Source organism: Dreissena polymorpha, chromosome 3, assembly GCF_020536995.1.
Source record: "Dreissena polymorpha isolate Duluth1 chromosome 3, UMN_Dpol_1.0, whole genome shotgun sequence".
In the NCBI taxonomy this organism is placed as follows: Eukaryota; Metazoa; Mollusca; class Bivalvia; order Myida; family Dreissenidae; genus Dreissena; species Dreissena polymorpha.
Window position 1 is genome coordinate 31,826,074 of NC_068357.1, and position 21,784 is coordinate 31,847,857.

Sequence of the window (21,784 nt, forward strand, 5' to 3'; positions counted from 1 at the left end):
ACCAGGCCTCTTTGCCCACAGTTCAATAGATTATTAGCAAATGATTGTCATTTTTTTATCAGTGAAAGAGGTCCTGAAGATAAAGCATGACAGTTGACCATATTTCTTGATAATACACGAAAATATCTGAATGCCGTAATTTTTATCAAACCATGTCAGCAATAATATAATAACTGCTTGTTTTTAATCATGGTCATACTATAAACTTTTTCCATATTAAACATAAATTGCACCTTTTAAAGTTGTATGATGGGAGAATAGGCCTAAAAAAGGCGGTTAGTCTCCACCAACCCAAATTTTCGGCACCAGCCCTTTACATTTACATGTACTTACTATTCATGGTTGATTTTTCAACCAATTTTGCTAATTCACTTAAGCTACTACTAATTTTACAATCAAATTATCTTCATTTGAATTTAAATTCACAAAAATGAACTAAAGAAATACTGTTGAAAGATATTGAAGATTTCTGTATGTTTTTGCATATTTGTATGAAATTGGGAATCATAAAAAGAAGACCTACTAACGCTTCTTTTTTTTACAAATTTTGCTTGAAATAAATAACTTTCTTTGGCCTTACTTGTCATGCAGTTATTGCAATTATAAGAATGCACATATTTTTGAAATATGATCATTTGGGGATTTAATATGCATATAAAGGATAAAAAGTGATACTCATATTAGTGTCTGGTATAACATTGAGCTAATACAATCCTTAAATTCTGAATGCTTTTATGTATTTCATTACTTACCTAATTTTATAACCATGGTTACATGCATAATGGAATATTTATTACTGTCTTTATATAATATTTAAAAATGTATGCAAAAAAATATGAAAAATGACACCATTATGTCACAACAGAACAAAAAATTACAATTAAATGATATCATTTTATATGTCAGTTAACCAGGTTTTAGTGCTTTTAGTTCTGCTTAAGACCAACGCCAGCTTGAAAAGACTCCACACCAGGTGCACACAACAAATAATCCTTCTGCAATTAAATCATACTTTTATAATGAAATCTAGGCCACATTTGACGTTGACGTTCACATTTTTTATGCAAACACCTGCAGCGATAATTGCTATGGGATGTAGTTTGTTGATGTTTTACATTGTACAGGACAATAAATACATAATGTATAATTATAACACAAGAACCATGCCTTCATTGATTGAAATTGTGACTTATCAGAGCAATTCTAGTGATACTTTTACAGTTTAGTTTAAATGTCTTCCAAACAGCTGATAATCCAGTTTTGATTTTTTTTCTAGATAGAAAAAATATGGTTTAAAGACCATTGTCAGGTAAAACCTGAGTTGTAGAACACAACCTAGATATAATTCTAACAAATATTCTGAGCAAGTTCTATGGTAATTGGGAACGAAATGTGGTTGCCAGCTTTTCAGTTAATGTGACCCAATGACCTATTTTTTGATACCACTTGACTCAATTTTGAACTTAAAAAGATTTCACTAGGTAAAATGTTCTGATAAAGATTCATTAAGATTGGGAAATATGTTGCCTCTAGAGTGTTCACAAGCTTTTTCTCCAATTTGACCCACTTTGTTTACCTAATTGGTGACCCCGTTTAAAACCAAATTAAGATACCATTATGGAAAATGTTCTGATCAAAGCAAAAAAATATTGGGCAATAAATGTGGCTTGTAGAGAGCTCTTTATTTTGAAATAGTGACGCTGAGTTTAAAATTCTATGGTGATATCAATGAGACAAACATCTCCACCAAGTTTCATGAAGAATAGGCATTAAATGTGGCCTCCAAGGTGTTTGCAAGCTTTTACATTAATTTGACCTAGTGACCTAGAATTTGACCCAACATGACCCTGTTTCAAACTGCATCAAGATATTATTGGGACAAATACTCTGACTAAGTTTCATGTAGATTTGGCATTTAATTTAACCTACACAGTTTTCAAAAGCTTTGTCTTTTATTTGTTCCAGTTTCCTTTATTTTGACCCGAACCATTCCAATTTCAATCTAAGCCATGGCATCATCGGAACAAATGTTTTGAGCATGTTTTGTTGAGGATTGGGTGCTAACTGTGACATCTAGAGAGTTCACAAGGTTTTACTACAGTCATGTTAGTAAAACTGCCCAGCCCTCAATGGCAGCCATGCTTTTAAAAGGCCCAGAACCATTTTCGAACCTGGCCCTTATATAATTGGGAAAATGTTTTAGTATGTTTCAAGACAATAGGGCAAAAAAGTGACTTCTTAACTGTTCACAAGCTTCAAGTTAAATTTGTGACCTAGTTTTTGACCCCACGTTTCCCAGTTTCAAAATCAGCCTAGATATAATTGGGACAAAATTTAATGTTCTGAACATATTTCATGAAGTTTGGGCAATCAACAATGACACACGATAATGCCAGGCAAAAAGCTATCACAAAAGCTCCCTACGTACATGTAATTTCTATATTTATAAGAGGTAAGTCATCATACATGTCATAAAGTACTGCATTACTGTAAACAAGGGAACACAATCAATATCATAATGTAACATATGTAATACACAAGTACTCTACACTCACCCTCAGTTTACAATTAACCCTTTGCATGCTGGGAAATTTGTCATCTGCTAAAATGTCGTCTGCTGAATTTCTAAAATTAGCATTCTCTTCAATTTTTTTCAAAGAATACTATCAGAATAGCAAACAGTTTGGATCCTGATGAGACGCCACATTCTGTGGCTTCTCATCTGGATCGAAACTGTTTGCAAAGGCCTTCAAAATTCGGTTCCATCGCTGAAAGAGTAAAGGTCTGGAAAAAAATCAACAGACAACTGTGAAACATTCATATGCATAAAATGTTGATTTTCTTTTCATTGTGACCAAACATGAGTATGAAGAATTACCCTCTCCTCAATAATATTATTGTAATATGAATGATTTATTTGTTTTGGTGGATAAATGTCAGATGGCATTTAAGTATTAAAACTACTTTACATTTTGAAATTCTACTTACATTTTATTTAAAAGCATTAAAGGTTTGTAAACAGCACATGCCAAATTTAAAACAAGACTATTGCAGGCAATATATGTCCCCTACCGGCTCCACCATTGTCAGAAATATTATTTTATTTTGTTTATATTTTTGGCGTAGGAACAAAATGAAATGACGTGCATAACGTACTTATTGCCATCTCTCCAGGTTTCAAGTTTCATGAAAAAATATTAAGAACTTTAAAAGTTATCGCAGGATCCAGAAAAGTGTGACAGACTCGCAGACTCACGGACTCACGGACACACAGAGCGCAAACCCTCCTGTGAAACCGGTAGGGGACAATAATACAGACAGGGGTCTCCAATTGAATAAAGTTATATGAAATATTAGTTATTTTGCAATAGACTTCCAGTAACAATTATGCATTTAAGGTTTGTACACATCAAAAGCAAAATTGTATACAGAATACAGAAAGGGATCTTCCATGGAATACAGTAATGTGAACTAGTAGTAGTAGTAGTAGTAGTAGTAGCAGTAGTAGAAGAGTAGTAGTAGTAGTAGTAGTAAGTTAGTGTATTAAGTGTAGTAGTAGGTAGTAGTAGTAGTAGTAGTAGTATAGTAGTAGTAGTAGTAGTAGTAGTAGTAGTAGTAGTCGTAGTAGTAGTATTAGATAGATAGTATGTAGTAGGTGGTGGTGGTGGTGGTGCAGCAGCATGTCGTCGCCGTGTCGTCGTCGTCGTAGACGTCGTCGTAGTCGTGTCGTAGTCGTCGTCGTCGTCGTCTCGTCGTAGTCGTCGTCGCGGCGTCGTCCCGTCGTCGTCGTCGTCGTCGTCGTCGTCGTCGTCGTCGTCGTGTCGTCGTCGTCGTCGTCGTCGTCGTAGTCGTCGTTAGTCGTCGTCGTCGTCGTCGTCGTCGTCGTCGTCGTCGTCCGTCGCCGTCGTCGTCGCCGCCTCGTCGTCGTCGTCGTCGTCGTCTCCGTCGTTCTTCGCGTCTAGTGAGTAGTAGTCGTAGTAGTAGTAGCAGCAGCAGCAGCAGCAACAGCAGCAGCAGTAGCAGTAGTAGTAGTAGTAGTAGTAGTAGTAGTAGTAGTAGTATGCATTACAAAAATGCAGTTAGCCTTACATTTGGTAAAATTTAAATATATTACAAGGGAGGCAAATCTGTAACAATAAATTTAAACTTATTGCATTTGTTTCCCCTGTAGTGTATTACCTCCCCTGTCCTGCTTATATTTATATTAATCAACAATATTAAACATTAACACAATATTTAATATACGAAATATACAAAAAATCTCATATTCTGATAATATTTTTACTGATCCACTGTTTTTTACTAAAAGGATGATGTTTCATTGGACTGATAATTATAGATTTAGGATTACAGACCAGTTGCTTCAGTAATATTGTTCAGAGTGTGCCCTGTTGGCCGCGTATGCATTCTTGAATTATCATTCAAAAAACCACTTTACTATTTTGAGTCACCGTGACCTTGACCTTTGACCTAGTGACCTCAAAATCAATAGGGGTCATCTGCGAGTCATGATCAATGTACCTATGAAGTTTCATGATCCTAGGCCCAAGCGTTCTTGAGTTATCGTATGACAACCACCTGGTGGACGGACAGACCGACCGACCGACCGACAGACCGACATGAGCAAAGCAATATACCCCCTCTTCTTCGAAGGGGGGCATAAAAAGTGGAAATTGTCGTGCCTGATTAACAATATTGTTATGCACTAACCACTGTAGTACCGTATAAGGAATTTATAACTAACGCTTGTGCATGCATATTAATGACCATGAAATCCAATAATTACTAAATCAGCTTATTGGAAGGCTCCACCTTCCCCCTAGCCCGTGGTAACATATTCGTATGAGATTGTTTTAAAACGGAAAATAAACATGTACACTATTAGGCACAGGTAATAAGTGCAATGGAGAATTTTCTATCACTGTAATATTTTTGTAGTTTCTAAACTAGAAAAGATATTTCAATTACAAAAAACGGAAAGCATAACATTAACAAGAGCAACGCATAACGGGTGCCACGCTCGGCTGTGAAAGCTTGTCAGAATTTTTTTTATTTTTTTTTAGAGGTCACAGTGACCTTGACATTTGACCTAGTGACCAAAAAACGGGTGTGGCGTGTAAAAATCATCAAGGTGCATCTACATATGAAGTTTCAAAGTTGTAGGTGGAAGCACTTTGATGTTAGAGGAAAATGTCAAGGTTTTAGCACGGCGGACGCCGAGCTGGCTATGACAATACCTCGGGTTTTCTCCGAAAACTGCTGAGCTAAAAATGATCATTGAATATAGAGAATAATAGGTTAGCGTTGAATACAGAGAAGTTTATGTTGCGAGGCTTAGAACGCCGGGAGCGCGAGCCTTGGCGAGTGCTTTCGGTGTTCAAGCCGAGCAACATAAACGTCTCTGTATTCAACGCTAATCCTAGTATTCTATTTATCGCATTTGATTTTTTTCAACGTGACATTTAACATAACTAGATCTAATAACCTTAGCCTAACACTTATTTTAATGAATTCTTAAAAATCGCTTAAAATCTAACGAATGTAACCATGCGTAGTGATATCAATGTATTTGTTCTGGTACGCAAAATAGTCTTTAAAAAATTCACACACAAACTGTAAAACTAGTAAAAATATCACCATATGCCTCGATTCAATTTTACGCAGCATGCGAATTGTAACACATTACGACCGTGAAAAGAAGATTTTACTTGAATATAATTCATTATATTTTAGAAAGAAAATGATCAAAATCCAATATGGCGGCGATTGCTCCTGACAAAATGATGTCGATGTCAACATAGATTCTACATGTACACTTTCGACGAGTATATATGTCTTTAAAAGTCCATAGTTAAAATTGTAGACATATAAATATAGTAAAATAAAAAGGATTGTTTCAATACGGTGCATGAAATATTAAAGGTGTTTGATATATTGACACATACGTTCAAACACAATAATATATTTGACTATTCAAATGCTTTATATTAACCGCGCAGTTAAGTAAATGTATGTGTTATAAACCAATTGATAACCGGACTCGTACGTATTTTGTATAGATAAAAAAGGCAAGATTGAAAGTCCATATTGTACACTCAAAGATTATTGTCCATATTCACTCGCTTGAAATAAAAATAATTTAATGACTTCATAAATGTACGTAACAATAACATCCTGGCAGGCATCCATGTTCGTTTAGATCTACATAATGCAATTTTCATATTTCATATTTTATATCATATATAATTTGTTTCGTTGGTGTCTTGCTGTTTTCTTTTTTATAGTATGAATTTATTGAATAAATGGCATCCAACGCTCTACATGGGTGTTGCGACCTGGTTGGTTGTATCGCAAATTCGCAATCGTAGATTATGCGAACTAGAATTCCACACGACCCGCGACTCAAAGAAAAGTAAAGCGTGACACAATCAACTCATGCTATACAAATCGGAACATCACAGTTATGTTGTATTCCTTATTTATTCAATACGTTAAAATGTTATAATAATAAAATATTCATATTGGTATGAAAAGTGTTTCTTAATGCAAATCAATTAATTGTGACTGCAATGCTTTTTTATAATATTACTAACAAAATTTAAACAACGTGATTAAGTATTACAGTTAAGAAGATAACAATATCGTTAACAACATAAATCAAACCTTTGGCATGGTAACAAGCAAGTGTCCTGTGATAAGGGATCTTTGACAAGAGCTTGGATCAGCGTTCACCTCCTGTTCTAAACACAACTGGAAGGTCTGTAATAAAAATGCATTTATTAACTCATTTTCCAATATTTTATTTAAAATAAGTTTTTGAAATATAAAACTACATCAATTGTATATGAATGTATATACCCATCAAGTACATATACAAGAAATAATCTGTATGTAACATGCTTGTATGCGTGTTTGTTGTATTAAACTTTTGAAAAAAAAATTCAAATCCAAACTTAATATACAGAAACAAAAAAAATAAAAATGACTATTATTTACAAATATTTACAGTAAATCCGTTTTTCTTTCAATTGGAAACGATTTGGTCGGCTTGCTATACATTTCTGACAATTATAATAGATATGTCCTTATTTTCAGTGTATCAATCACCTTTCCCTTTGTTGTTATCCGTATATAATTCGACTGTACATCAACATCTATCATACTAGTATCTAAATACCTAGAACAGAAAAATAAACATATAAGTAAACAGTGACGGCTCAAGAACTTCATATCACCTGAAGTGAACTCCGTCTTTTTTTAGGACAGATACTATAAGTGATGATTTATAAACTCTTCCAAATTTAACAAAAGAAGCGACAGAGTGGAGGTTTTGTCGCTGCTTTTCTGATGATGGCAGGAATCTGTTTGACAAAAACCGTCATTTGGTCAGAGAACACAAGGATGTTTATTGTGAAGGAATCTTTATCCTTGAAGGCTTTACTAGCTTATTTGTTCAATATACTTAATGAATAATTCATTCATCATGTGGACAAAAGAAGGTCGAATGGGGAATTGGGAGTTTATAGCTGAGAACCAAAGACCTCCAAACCTCCCGAATCGGTTTGCACAATTTAAGGAACATAAATGCTAGTAGTTTTCACCTTTCTGTACTTAAGTAATACATTAGCTGGAGACATTGTCTCATAAAATAATGTGGCTTTCTTATTTTGAAACAAAATTAAAATTGAAATAGTGCATGAAATAGAATACTTAAAACTCGGATAATGCGTTTTTGTGTGACTGCGTTATGCTTATATTATTATTGGTTTTGTGGACACTAGTTAAACAATGTTATAGCTACTTATAAGTTCATATTAATTTATATATATAACGCAATTATTATACCCACGTTGGATATCCACGCTAAACCATTCAAAGTATTTGTCTATAAAAAGTATATGTAAGGCATAAAATGTTTGGATGATGCTCAAAAATGCATTTACTCAACGAGATATTAAAGGCTGGGCACAGGACTTATTGCTATTACATTAAAACGAAATGAAAATAATATTCATTTAGACGAAACGCGAAATATAAAAGGCATATGTATTCAATCATCACGTGTTGGGAAGTATTAGGAACATGCACTATAGGCGATCCCGTGTTTCGTCATGTTATAAGTAATAATAAGGCAAAAACGGTTTGTTTATTTATATGTATAAGACGTTTTTGATAATATTTAAGTGCTAATAAATATGCTTAATTCGGTGCAGCTATAGTGATAACAGGCTAATTATAGCCTTCAACACTCAGAGTTTGGAATCCCATGCAAAATACAGAACACATTTTGACACTGGTACCCAAATAATACATTTCAAAAACAAATATATGAGAACTTTTTAGAATATATGTGCTTTCAGATTGTATTTACAAAATACATGTGATAAATGAATATAGTTTGCGCGCGTTTATGGGAAATACAAATGTAGAATACAGTTTAATTCCTGAAGAAATAGTCGCATGTTAAATGTCGCTTATCTTAAGTAAAGAATGATTCATTTTGGTTTAATATACACTTATACGATTGAAATAGCAAACCATTTAACGTTGTTGAAATATAACTAAATACGTTATACTACAGATTCTATAAATATAAAGTACGAAACATCGTGTTAGTGTACATAAAATGGGAATAACATCATTTATATATTTATGAATTATACTATTTTTTGATGTTCAATACATTAACAAAGCCGTACAGAAAACAAGTGCAGTCGCAGAACCATTAAAGAAACGATACTTTTTTATGAATACAATACTGAATATTTATAATGAAGCGTGGAAATATATGTGTCTCTCTGTGTGCATTTGTGAGCTTGTATGAAATTCAACCTCTTTTTTCATTGGCTAAAAGAAAAGTCGCATGCGACATAGATAAGAAGTGAACTCACGTACGTGCTGCATATTTATCAAGTCCCATTTTAGGATGTTGCAATACAAACCAATTTAATTAGATGAAAGAAAGTAATATCCCAACCGAAATTCAGTTTGGTGTACCACATATAATACGGAAAACGTGTCACGTTTATAAAGTCAATACCACTGCACATGGCTTAAGTTTTAAAAAACAGGTTACAGTATTATGTTAAGTTCTGTAATTTAACATCCTGAGACACACACATTTATTTAAAACAAAAACAGTTAAAGGCCATAATCTATCTTGTAATACTTATAATTGAAATTACTGTGAGAATCGATGCGTTAATATATGTGTTCCTAAATAAACAAGGGTTGAAGGGAGAGCTATGAAATGCATTAGCTCCCTTTTTAAATCAAACAATAGAGAAGTCAAATGCGGCACTGGGGAAATAGCTTTGATAATAAGACCTCCGGACCTGCGCAAAGGAACCCTGCAGATCTTCAAAAAAATAGTAGTAGTAGTAGTAGTAGTAGGAGTAGGAGTAGTAGTATTAGAAGAAGTAGTATTAGTAGTAGTAGTAGTAGTAGTAGTAGTAGTAGTAGCAGTAGTAGTAGTAGCAGTAACAATAGAAGTAGGAGTAGAAGTAGTACTACTTTAGCCAAAGTCAAGTATCGCAAGTGGAAACATTTGTTGTGGCGGTTTCTAAGTATCTCGGGTTCCGTCTGGCGGATTTTAGTGGGACCGCATCCGTTCTGAAGGAAATTGAAGTAGGAACTTGAGGAGTTGAAGTACGCATCCGTTCTTGGGGGTCTAACATCCGTTCTGAAGGAAATAAAAGTAAATATACTTAAAAAATATGGAAAACAACTACGGGATAGATTTACTTTGAATAGAAGCACATGTATAAACTATATAGGCAAAGAAGGCCTAATATTTAAAAAAAGGTCCTACGCGAGATTTTTTTCGAGTGAGTTGTTTTTATGCGCAATAAAACGAAGGTTTAAACGGTTCCTTCTTTACGTATAGAGAGTGTGCATGTAAAAGTAAGTACAGGATTTAGCTCCCTTGCGGTCTTATAAGTGGTGCGGGTAATTTAAAACTATTAGGACTAGAGTATAACAGATGCATTATTAAACCAAATTATTTACCTAATGGTAGTTTGACACTGCGCAGTTAACGTTGTCCCATCTCAGCCATTAGACGTTCGTAATCGTAGCAAGGATCAACAACGTACAGTTGGTACCGGTCACGGGATACCTTGTAGTAGTTGGGTTCAGAGTTCATGATAACCTTAGGTGCCGTAAAGAACTTGAACTGGGGTACATATTTGTAAGAGCAGAACATACCATTCTTAATGGATTCAATCACTTTGTAATTGATATGATCGGTTTTGGATCGGCAGATATCGAACCAAATCTTCTCTGTTGTTCACAAACTTCACGTCCTGGGATTTTCCGTTCTCAAAACGGACAGCATTACGGGTGGTGGTCAGGTACCCGGACAAAGAAGAACCAACACTGGGTATCTATGAAAGAGATCATGAGAACACTCCCCCAAAAATGATCGAACCCGCAAACTCCCGATTGCTAGGCGGATACCACATTCATTACATTATTTTGGATCAATTCATAATAACTAAACTTAAAAACTGCGTTCGTTGTTATTTGATGTTCCATCCCACCTGCCCCATGTCTCCAATGACACGTTGACATCTCCTCATCGATGACTTCATACAAAATCATTAGTGCTTCGCGAGGGTTTATAAAACAGTTTATTCATAACATTTTAGTGGTAGTAGTGGTAGTAGTAGTGGTAGTAGTAGTAGTAGTTATAGTAGTAGTAGTAGTAGTAGTAGTAGTAGTAGTAGTAGTAGTAGTAGTAGTAGTAGTAGTAGTAATAGTAGTAGTAGTAGTAGTAGTAGTAGTAGTGGTGGTATTAGTGGTCAAATCAAATCAAATCAAATCAAATCAAAGTAGTAAGAGTAGTAGTAGTAGTAAGAGTAGTAGTAAGAGTAGTAGGTAGTATTACTGGTAGAAGTAGTGGTAGTAGTAGTAGCAGAAGTAGCAGTAGTGGTAGTGGTAGGGCAGAATTTATATTTTCCTGACAGAAATACATATGCCTTTCCATTAAAATCACCGTGGGGGTTCCAGCGGATTTCATTCGCCGTCCACTCTGCACAATAGCCTGCTCGGTCCTTGAAGGTCGTAACCGGGGTTGCAAGCAAACATTGCATAGGATCCGATATGGTAGTTATCATCTTAACGTTTACCATTAGACGGAGGATTCAATGCGTCGCATCTTAGCTCTTCAATACAAATAGAAACATTGCCCGAGTCGTTTATTGAACTGAAACCACTAGGGGCCCTGTATGTGAATTCGAAATACATATTGTACCAGTGTAAAAACAAGAGCACCGCCTTGCGGGTGCAGACCGCTCATCTATTTTCTTTTTAAAGATGAAGGGACTCTCATTTTCAATCACAAAGGAGGGAGGGGTGGAGTGAAGAGGGGTGTATAGTGTGGGGGTGTGGAATTTATTACATTATCTTCCAAAAATGCGAAAAAAAAACGAAAAAAAAAATTCGGGGGGGGGGGGTGGGGGGGGAGTGGGGGGGGGATTCTTGGGTGCGATGGTTGAACGTTATTTCAAACATAAAATAATAAAAATAAATATTTGTGTTTTTTAACCGTTTCAAAAAAAATAAAAAATTGGGAGGGGGTGGGATGGGGGGGGGGGGGTATAGTGTGCGGGTGTGGTGGTAATTTGTGAGATGATCTTAAAAAAAAAAAATTAGCGGGGGGGATTCGGGTGGGGGGAGGGGGGGTGGATTCTTTGGTGCGATGGTTGGACGGTATTTCAAACATAAAATAATAAAAATAAATATTTGTGTTTGTTCACCTTTTCAAAAAAAAATTTGGGGGTGTGGTGGGGGGGGGGTATAGTGTGAGGGTGTGGTGGTCATTTGTGAGATGATCTTTAAAAAAAAAAAATTGGGGGGGGAGGGAGGGGGGGGGAGGGCACACGGGATGGTTTGGGTGGAGTCTATTGTGGTATGTCAGGTAAGAGTAGTTTTGTCAAAGTATCAATCAAATCTAATCATAAATAAAGAAGTTATGGCAATTTTAGCAAAATTTAATAATTTGACCTTGAGAGTCAAGGTCATTCAAAGGTCAAGGTAAAATTCAACTTGCCATGTACAGTTACCTCATGATATCATGAAAGTATTTGAAGTTTGAAAGCAATAGCCTTGATACTTAAGAAGTAAAGTGGATCGAAACACAAAATTTAGCCATATATTCAAAGTTACTAAGTCAAAAAAGGGCCATAATTCCGTAAAAATGACAACCAGAGTTATGCAACTTGTCCTTTTACTGTACCCTTATGATAGTTTGCGAGTGTTCCAAGTATGAAAGCAATATCTATGATACTTTAGGGGTAAAGTGGACCAAAACACAAAACTTAACCAAATTTTCAATTTTCTAAGTATAAAGGGCCCATAATTCCGTCCAAATGCCAGTCAGAGTTACATAACTTTTCCTGCACAGTCCCCTTATGATAGTTAATAAGTGTTGCAAGTATGAAAGCAATAGCTTTGATACTGTAGGAATAAAGTGGTCCTAAACACAAAACTTAACCAATATTTTCAATTTTCTAAGTATGAAAAGGGCACATAATTCTGTCAAAATGCCAGTCAGAGTTACATTACTTTGCCTGCACAGTCCCCTTATGATAGTTAGTAAGTGTTGCAAGTATGAAAGCAATAGCTTTGATACTTAAGGAATAAAATGGACCTAAACACAAAACTTAACCAAAATTTTCAATTTTCTAAGTATAAAAAGGGCACATAATTCTGTCAAAATGCACGCCAGAGTTATCTAACTTTGCCTGCCCAGTCCCCTCGTGATAGTAAGTAAGTGTACCAAGTTTGAATGCAATAGCATTGATACTTTCTGAGAAAAGTGGACCTAAACGCAAAACTTAACCGGACGCCGACGCCAACGCCGACGCAGACGCTGACGCCGACGCCAAGGTGATGACAATAGCTCATAATTTTTTTTCAAAAAATAGATGAGCTAAAAATCATCTTGTCGAGACAAATTTAGCATGTTTTTTACACGTTCGTTATTTATACAGTGTGCATACGAATTGTACTTTGATACCACGTTATGCTCTATGATATAATTTATAAATGCGGAGAGAAGTGTAACTTTAAAAAAATATCCGCATTATATTGGCCTTACTTGAATACAACATACAATTAATCGTGTGTTTGGGTCTATGAGAAAAACGGATCGGGCAAGCAAATCAGATTCCTAAGACCACTATTAACTCTTAATCTTTGTCAGTTTGAAGCGGTTACAGAATAAATTAAATCTTATGATCGAGCGCTAAGGATAATTTCAAAACAACTTGTACATATTATCAGGGCATGTATCTTAAAACCATCTCTTAGATCTACACGTTAATATATGTATTAAAACTTATTCAAATAAACTTGTTAACATATTTTCATTTTTTGTAAATTTCATTAAAAAAATTTACTAACACATATTTAGAAATTAACCATTTATTTCATCCAATGAATGACTCGATTGCAATCATGTAATCATTAATACAATTAACTTAGCGCACATTATTACTGGCCTTTGATTGGTAGTTCTTAACAATCTCTTCTAAGAAGCTGTAGTTAAAAGAGCTACCATATTTGGAACACTACGTTATACAATTTCTCAATTTCCATGTGCCTAAGCAATCAAATTATAGGATATATTCTACGTTAGTCCGCCCCTTCAAAACAAAAAGATTGTAAAGGTCATACATGTCACATTTAAAGGGCACAAGGTAATGTGACTCCCCGATATACCAACTCTCATGAGATTAACTAGATAAAGCAGCCACCTTATTTAATCAATCAACTAAAAAAAATCATTATGAAAACTATATTTATATTATGTTATGTGGTAATCTGTAAAATAATTTACATTAAATACTCAATTTGTCTTAACATAATGACTTATGCACAATCCGTTTAAACTTAAAATATACTAATTAATCAAATGCGGAAACCTTAATGATTAGTCAATTTAAATAATCTTTTAGCTTTTAGTCGTGCACGTGTTCTTCATTTTAGCAACATATTGATACTACATTTTAATTGTTACGAGCTAATAACTCAATCATCACTTAAACATGTTGCTAGATCATGATATGAAAGGTTCATGGTTATTACAGACTTAAGAGTGTTTCAGAAGTCTGCACCTGCTGGCTTGAAACATGTTTACTACTTGTTCCCTTTGTTTCCATGGGTTGTTGGGCTAGTTTTTGGACGATTTCTTTTGCAGTCGATAACATTACCAAGTACAAAATGGAAACTGCAATTCAGATAGGAAAGCACACTTACAGCTTAATTAAGAGTGCCGCTCGTAACACATCTGTACTTAAAGTGGCATAACGACTTCATGACTATCTTTAAGTACCTTTCACCGCTTTTCCTGAAACTAAAGCTAGTGTTCTGAAAATCGGCCCTTGATAACGTCATTCGCTAATCACATGAGCTGTGTTACTTTGATTCTGGGTCAATATCTTTTGTCTTGATTTTAATAAGCTAAAGATAAGCTAAAATTGCGACGTTATTTCGTTATTGTCTTTTTCGTAATTAAATAATTCATAATAATTGTTTGGGTAAATTAATTTCGTAATATAGTTCGTGTTCGTTAATGAATTTTTCAAAACCATAACATGTTTGAAAATAACCTTAGTTGGTGTTCGGAATTAATACGCATCTGCATAACTGTCTTAAACTTGATCTGCCTGTTAAATCGTCCACAGTCGCTACCACATTTTCCAATCCCTAATGGAAACATAATTAACCAAAAGAATGTATTTTATTCTTTTGTCCAAGTCGGGTAAAACAAAAAAATAAATATTGGCCATTTGAATGTGAAGCATGTGAAAATCAGAACTGCACTGGGCTCAGACTACTACTACTCTTGCTATTACTTCTTCTGCTGCTGCTCCTACACTTACAGCAACAAAAGCAGCAGCAGCAACAACAACAACAAAATCAATAACAACTACTACTACTGCTACTGTTACTGCCACTGCTGCTACTGCTGCTGCTGAAACTGCAACTGCTCCTGCTTCTACTACTATTTCTACTACTACCACTACTACTATTTCTACTACTACTACTACTACTACTACTACTACTTCTACTACTACTACTACTACAACTACTACTTCTACTACTACTACTACTATTACTACTACTACTACTACTACTACTACTACTACTAATACTACTTCTACTACTACTACCACTACTACTACTACTACTACTACTACTACTACTACTACTACTACTACTTCTAATACTACCACTACTACTACTTTTACTACTACTACTACTACTACTACTACTACTACTACTACTACTACTACTACTACTATTACTACCACTGCTACTGCTGCTACTGCTTCTGCTGCTGCTGCTGCTGCTACTACTTCTACTACCCTGTCCTCTGGACACATTTCTAGATCTATTTGCGTTTTAATCAGTGCTGCTGCTACTGTGACATGTAATCTTGGTGTATGCGTTAAAGTGTTTTTTGTGTTTTAGTCAGTATCGCTTTTATGCCCTTATTCCAGATGCAGATTGTGTGCATCTTATTGTTTAAGGGTCTATGACCCTTTGAGGGTTCCCAAAAGTTGTTTTCTTAAATCAGAAATTGAGAATTTCATGTAAGTCTAAGTTTGAATGTTCAATATCACTATCTATCTATCTTCAGATATTGTTGAACTCCCCTTTTGGGTATTTTTTACAGATCGCGCTGTCAGTGCAAGAAAAAGATTTATACAATATTGTTCAATAAAAGTATTGACAGTGAGTGGTCAAGAAATTGCATCTGATTTGTAATAAGCAAAACAGCTCAGTTGGTTTAGGTGCTGTCTGGTATTATTTACTCTTATTACACCTAAGTACTGAGTTTGACCCCTACTTCAGGTTTTATTTTTTTCAAACATTATTATAATTCATTTTTATCTAATTAAACTCAATGCTTTTTATTAATTTCGGTTTATTGATCGAATATGTATTAGTATAACCCAATAATATTATTTAAAAAAAAAAAAATTAAAATAGGAATCTATATTTTCGTTTCCATAGACCCTTTAAAGATTATTTAACATTGACATTCTATTCAATATTAGTAAAATTGCACTTAATTACATAAGGTTGTTTGTTTCAAGACAATATTTTGAGAGAAATGAATGTATGATTTGTGTGCTTTTTGGAACGCGTATTAACACACTAACCTTGGTTAATACTGATACACCCCAGGTGTGACAGTAACACTTACCTTTTCTCATGGACTGTGAAGTTGTTCGTACTGGTGACATTATGTGACTATATAAATCAATTGGCATATTTTCTCAAGTGAATGTATATAATCTAAACATCACCAGAACTTTCATCTAGTTGTTAGCCATCCATGGTATAGAATTTCGTTTCTTTGTAGTACATTCCAATATTTTACAATTTCTGCCAGCTTACATGTACCTATTTACCTATTTACTTCAAGCACAGGAGTTTGAAATTCTATCAATATAGCTAATCTAATGGCTAAATAAAAAAAATTATACCCCTATATAGTATAAAGACTACAGGAATGCAACGCAGCAGACCCCGGACCCGCCCATTTTCCAGTAAACAAGGGAAATTACTGGAAAAAACAGGGTACCGTACATCGACTCATGGTATAATAATCAAAAGGCCGTTGAAAGAAACTAGGAACACTGCTTACCGTAAACTACCTTTCTCATAATTCACAATTATTCAACACTTTCCGCTCATCGTCGGATCCATTGCGTGTTGTTGTTGTTTTTTAGGCTAGATTGCACTCTACCGGTACGCAGTTGTTTACCACTATCGACAAAGCGGGGGTTTGGGGGCGGTAGCTCCCGATACTAAGGGAATATATAGGATAAAAATGATTATTATGTATTGCGTTAGGTGTTAGGTATTGGGCGCTTAGCAACGATACAATTATACGCTTTTCCATTCTTTTTTACGTATTCTTTCCAATTTTGGGCATAAATACCTCATAATAAACACAAGGTAGTATAAATATGCATGAAATATAACCATTTATAACTAATTTAATCCGTTTACACACAATAGAAACGCAAATATTCATATATATAGCGAGAAATTGAGTGCTTTTCGGTCTTCACATGAAGTGCTTTTCGGTCGGTATATTGCCGATATTTATCCAATTTTTGGCATTAATACCTCATAATAAACACAAGGTAGTATAAATATGCATGAAATATAACCATTTATAACTAATTTAATCCGTTTACACACAATAGAAACGCAAATATTCATATATATAGCGAGAAATTGAGTGCTTTTCGGTCTTCACATGAAGTGCTTTTCGGTCGGTATATTGCCGATATTTATCCAATTTTGGGCATTAATACCTCATAATAACACTATTTTATTTTACGGATCATTTCGGTTTAGAGGACTGAGACAGTCATGTTAAATATCGAATATAATATATATTTTTTATAAACAACTGGTAGCAAGTTATAAATATATCGGCAATGTACCAACCGAAAAGCACTTCATGGTGTTTATCATCTTATACGTAAATTGATGTATATGTTTTAAGTATTTCTAATTGACGTGAAACTTTTTATTTTTATATTTATATCTTTTACTCTAACGTTACTACCTTCTTTGCATATGTATATGTAACATTGTTGTATATATATTTGTTTCATTTTTTTTAATTCTAACTTTCTATCTTTTATTCTAATTTTACTACCTTCTTTTCATATGTCTATGTAACATAGTTGTATCTTTTTTTATTTTGTTTAATCTATCTTTTATTCTAACTTTACTACCTTCTTTGCATATGTATATGTAACATAGTTGTATATATAGTTTATCAATTTTTTATTCTATGTTTTTATATTATGTACCACTTATTAGTTATTATGTACCATATATTTATAAACACATTGCGTCCCATATGCCGGTGTATGTCCTGGATTTTTTTTTACATATCATTACTTTCTATAATCATAATCTGATTTGAAATTGAGGGTAACATAATCATTTACAGACAAGCTTATCTTAAGCTGTGCAGTTTTATTTCATTACAAACAGCTGCAAATATTTAATTTCTTGTTTATACAAATGGGACTATTTCCGTTTTTTTTTATTTCTTGCATAAATATTTGGGATTATTTCGGCCTTTTTTTCAAAATTTGGCTCTTACAAGAGGTGGCCTCCACGTGGCAAGAGCTGGGCAACATATTCATTATGTTGGCAAACTACCTCATGTATATATGAATCGTGTTCTGGGAATAAAAAGGGGCTTAATGCATGTTCGTAAAATGTCATCCCAGATTAGCCTACGCAGTCCGCACAGGCTAATCAGGGACGACACTTTCCGCTTTTATGGTATTTTTAGTTTCAAGGAAGTCACTCCTCACCGAAAATCAAGTTTGGGCGAAAAGTGTCGTCCCTGATTAGCAGTACGGACTGCACAGGCTAATCTGGGACGACACTGTACGCACATGCATTAAGCCCATTTTTCTCAGAACGCGCCTCATATATATAGTGCTTTATTTTTAAACTTAAATCAATATTAAACGAAGTCATCATTGACTATATTAAATAAAGAGAGAAATTGAGTGCTTGTGCTTTATCTTTAAACTTAAATCAATATTTAACGAAGTCATAATTGACTAAATAAATATGTACATCTTTTCAATCCATTATAAACGGCACTTTTAGCTTAGTTTCGTGTATATATAGAGAAATTGAGTGCTTTTCGGTGATTCTGTGCTGTCGCGGGAGTGCTTTTCGGTGGCCACAAAATAGTAATGAGCTTTATATTTAAACTTAAATCATTATTTAATGAAGTCATTATTGACTAAATAAATATGTACATCTTTTCAATCCATTATAAACGGCACTTATAGCTTAGTTTCGTGTATATATAGAGAAATTGAGTGCTTTTCGGTGATTCTGTGCTGTCGCGGGAGTGCTTTTCGGTGGCCACAAAATAGTAATAAGCTTTATATTTAAACTTAAATTATTATTTAATGAAGTCATTATTGACTAAATAAATATGTACATCTTTTCAATCCATTATAAACGGCACTTATAGCTTAGTTTCTTGTATATATAGAGAAATTGAGTGCTTTTCGGTGATTCTGTGCTGTCGCGGGAGTGCTTTTCGGTGGCCACAAAATAGTAATGAGCTTTATATTTAAACTTAAATCATTATTTAATGAAGTCATTATTGACTAAATAAATATGTACATCTTTTCAATCCATTATAAACGGCACTTATAGCTTAGTTTCGTGTATATATAGAGAAATTGAGTGCTTTTCGGTGATTCTCTGCTGTCGCGGGAGTGCTTTTCGGTCTTCACGTGAAGTGCTTTTCGGTCGGTTTATTGCCGATATTTATCCCATTTTGGGCATTAATACCTCATAATAAACACAAGGTAGTATAAATATGCATGAAATATAAACATTTATAACTAATATAAACCGTTTACACACAATAGAAACGCAAATATTCATATATATAGCGAGAAAAATTGTGCTTTTCGGTCTTCACATGAAATGCATTCGGTCGGTATATTGCCGATATATATCCAATTTTGGACATTAATACCTCATAATAAACACAAGGTAGTATAAATATGCATGAAATATAACCATTTATAATTAATTTAAACCGTTTACACACAATAGAAACGCAAATATTCATATATATATATATATATATATATATATATATATATATATATATATATATATATATATATATATATATATATATATATATATATAGCGAGAAATTGAGTGCTTTTCGGTCTTCACATGAAGTGCATTCGGTCGGTATATTGCCGATATTTATCCAATTTTGGACATTAATACCTCATAATAAACACAAGGTAGTATACATATGCATTAAATATAACCATTTATAACTAATTTAAACCGTTTACACACAATAGAAACGCAAATATTCATATATATAGCGAAAAATTGAGTGCTTTTCGGTCTTCACATGAAGTGCATTCGGTCGGTATATTGCCGATATTTATCAAATTGGAGTGTAGGACATTAGTCCTCTCGGACATTAGCCCCTAGGACAATAGCCCCTAGGACAAAAGCCCCCTAGGACATTAGCCCCCTAGGACATTTGCCCCTAAGGACAAAAGCCCCTGAGGACGTTAGCTCGGTAAATTCATTTTTTAGGCATTTAATATTATCTTTTTTTAAATGAAATGCAATTAAAAGGTAGAAAATGATTTAAATATCAAGATGACATTATAAGATGTTAAGTAACAAACAGAGCACTTAGTGTATGTATATAAAACCATGTTTTACTTTCAATATGCAATTTTCATTGTATCTTGTAGTAAAAGAAGAAACAAAAATATGAACATCTTTCAAAGTGAAAAAAATACTTCATAGTTAATTTATAAACCAACAATAGTAATAGTAAAATAGTAAAGAAATTGTTAAAAAACACTAAAATTTACGTGTGTTGTACAACCTATATATTGAAAAATATTTGTATGAGACTTCAACATATAAATAATTGTATGTATTTACTTATGAAATATAACAAATGGAATAAAAGTACTTACTTTAAAAAAAGTTTAAAACACTTGAGGGCTAATGTCCGAGCGTTCACTTTTTTGAAGGGGATAATGTCCTAGGGGCTTATGTCCTAGGGGCTAATGTCCTAGGGGCTAATGTCCGTACCCCATCAAATTTTGGACATTAATACCTCATAATAAACACAAGGTAGTATAAATATGCATGAAATATAACCATTTATAACTAATTTAAACCGTTTACACACAATAGGAACGCAAATATTATATATATAGCGAGAAATTGAGTGCTTTTCGGTCGGTAATTGCCGATATTTACCATTTTGGGCACAATGTAGTATAAACATACAATCATATAACCATTTACAGGCACGGATTTACCGGGGGGGGCACGAGGGGCACGTGCCCCCCCCCCCCAGCGGCTTAAGACAATTTTTTTTTATTTGTGTGTGTTTGTGAAACCAACTTGGCCAGATGTTCTGATTTCCCCGATTTCCGACAAAGGAAGTGCCTCCCCTTCCTGCTTTTTATCTTAACAACCTTACCGTCTACTATCCACAGGGGGCACCTTTTAGACGTTAACACTCAATTATCACCGTAGCAAAACTCTTTACGGCCGTAGATTTAAAGCGTCTAGATAACAGTGAGCGTCTGTCATTTACAATCAATAAGCGTCTGGTTGATCTTGAACGTTGTTTTGAAGGCAAGTACACCAATTAACAGTGTATTGTCATAACCCACCCGATCCTGTTTTATTAGCTACTACTAGTAGAAACTTATTAGACTTTTTAGACTACTACTACTAATAATAAAAGATGCCTTTCCTACCGCGGTAAAATTTTAGTACTACTGCCAACACTAATAAAAGATGCTGTCGCTAAACGGTGCTTGTTCATTTGGCGGACAATGGTGTGCCACGTGTGAGGAATTATGCCGTTATTGCATAGCTGATTGTATTTCCTGCCTTTAAAATGCTCGAACGAATATGAACTCTGGATGTTGGGTTTCAATAAATTATAGCAGATTACACGATTTAAGCACAATTTTGTGGTGTTTATTTCGGTTAGCTCTCAGTGGGTTTCTTCTACGATTACACAACCGCTAGCAATGACACTATACTAGACAACTCACATGGTCGTCGACTGGAAACCTTGTCAGGATGGCAGACGTCGTCCTCGGCAGTCCACACTTCGAGGGAAACACTCGTCTGCTGTCGTCGTCGTCGGCTGCACACCACCGATCCTCCTGGGAATACCTACCCCACGCAC

At 34.5% G+C, this 21,784-nt stretch overlaps 1 long non-coding RNA gene across 1 annotated transcript; it reads right to left on the minus strand.

Annotated features, from left to right (window-relative positions):
- Positions 1-6,534: 6,534 nt before the first annotated feature.
- LOC127874008 (uncharacterized) lies at positions 6,535-16,820 on the minus strand. Its single transcript, XR_008046494.1, has 4 exons — positions 16,664-16,820; positions 10,997-11,165; positions 7,108-7,177; positions 6,535-6,759 (listed from the first exon to the last, which is right to left on the minus strand). It is a non-coding gene; the product is annotated as an uncharacterized LOC127874008 (long non-coding RNA).
- Positions 16,821-21,784: the final 4,964 nt, after the last annotated feature.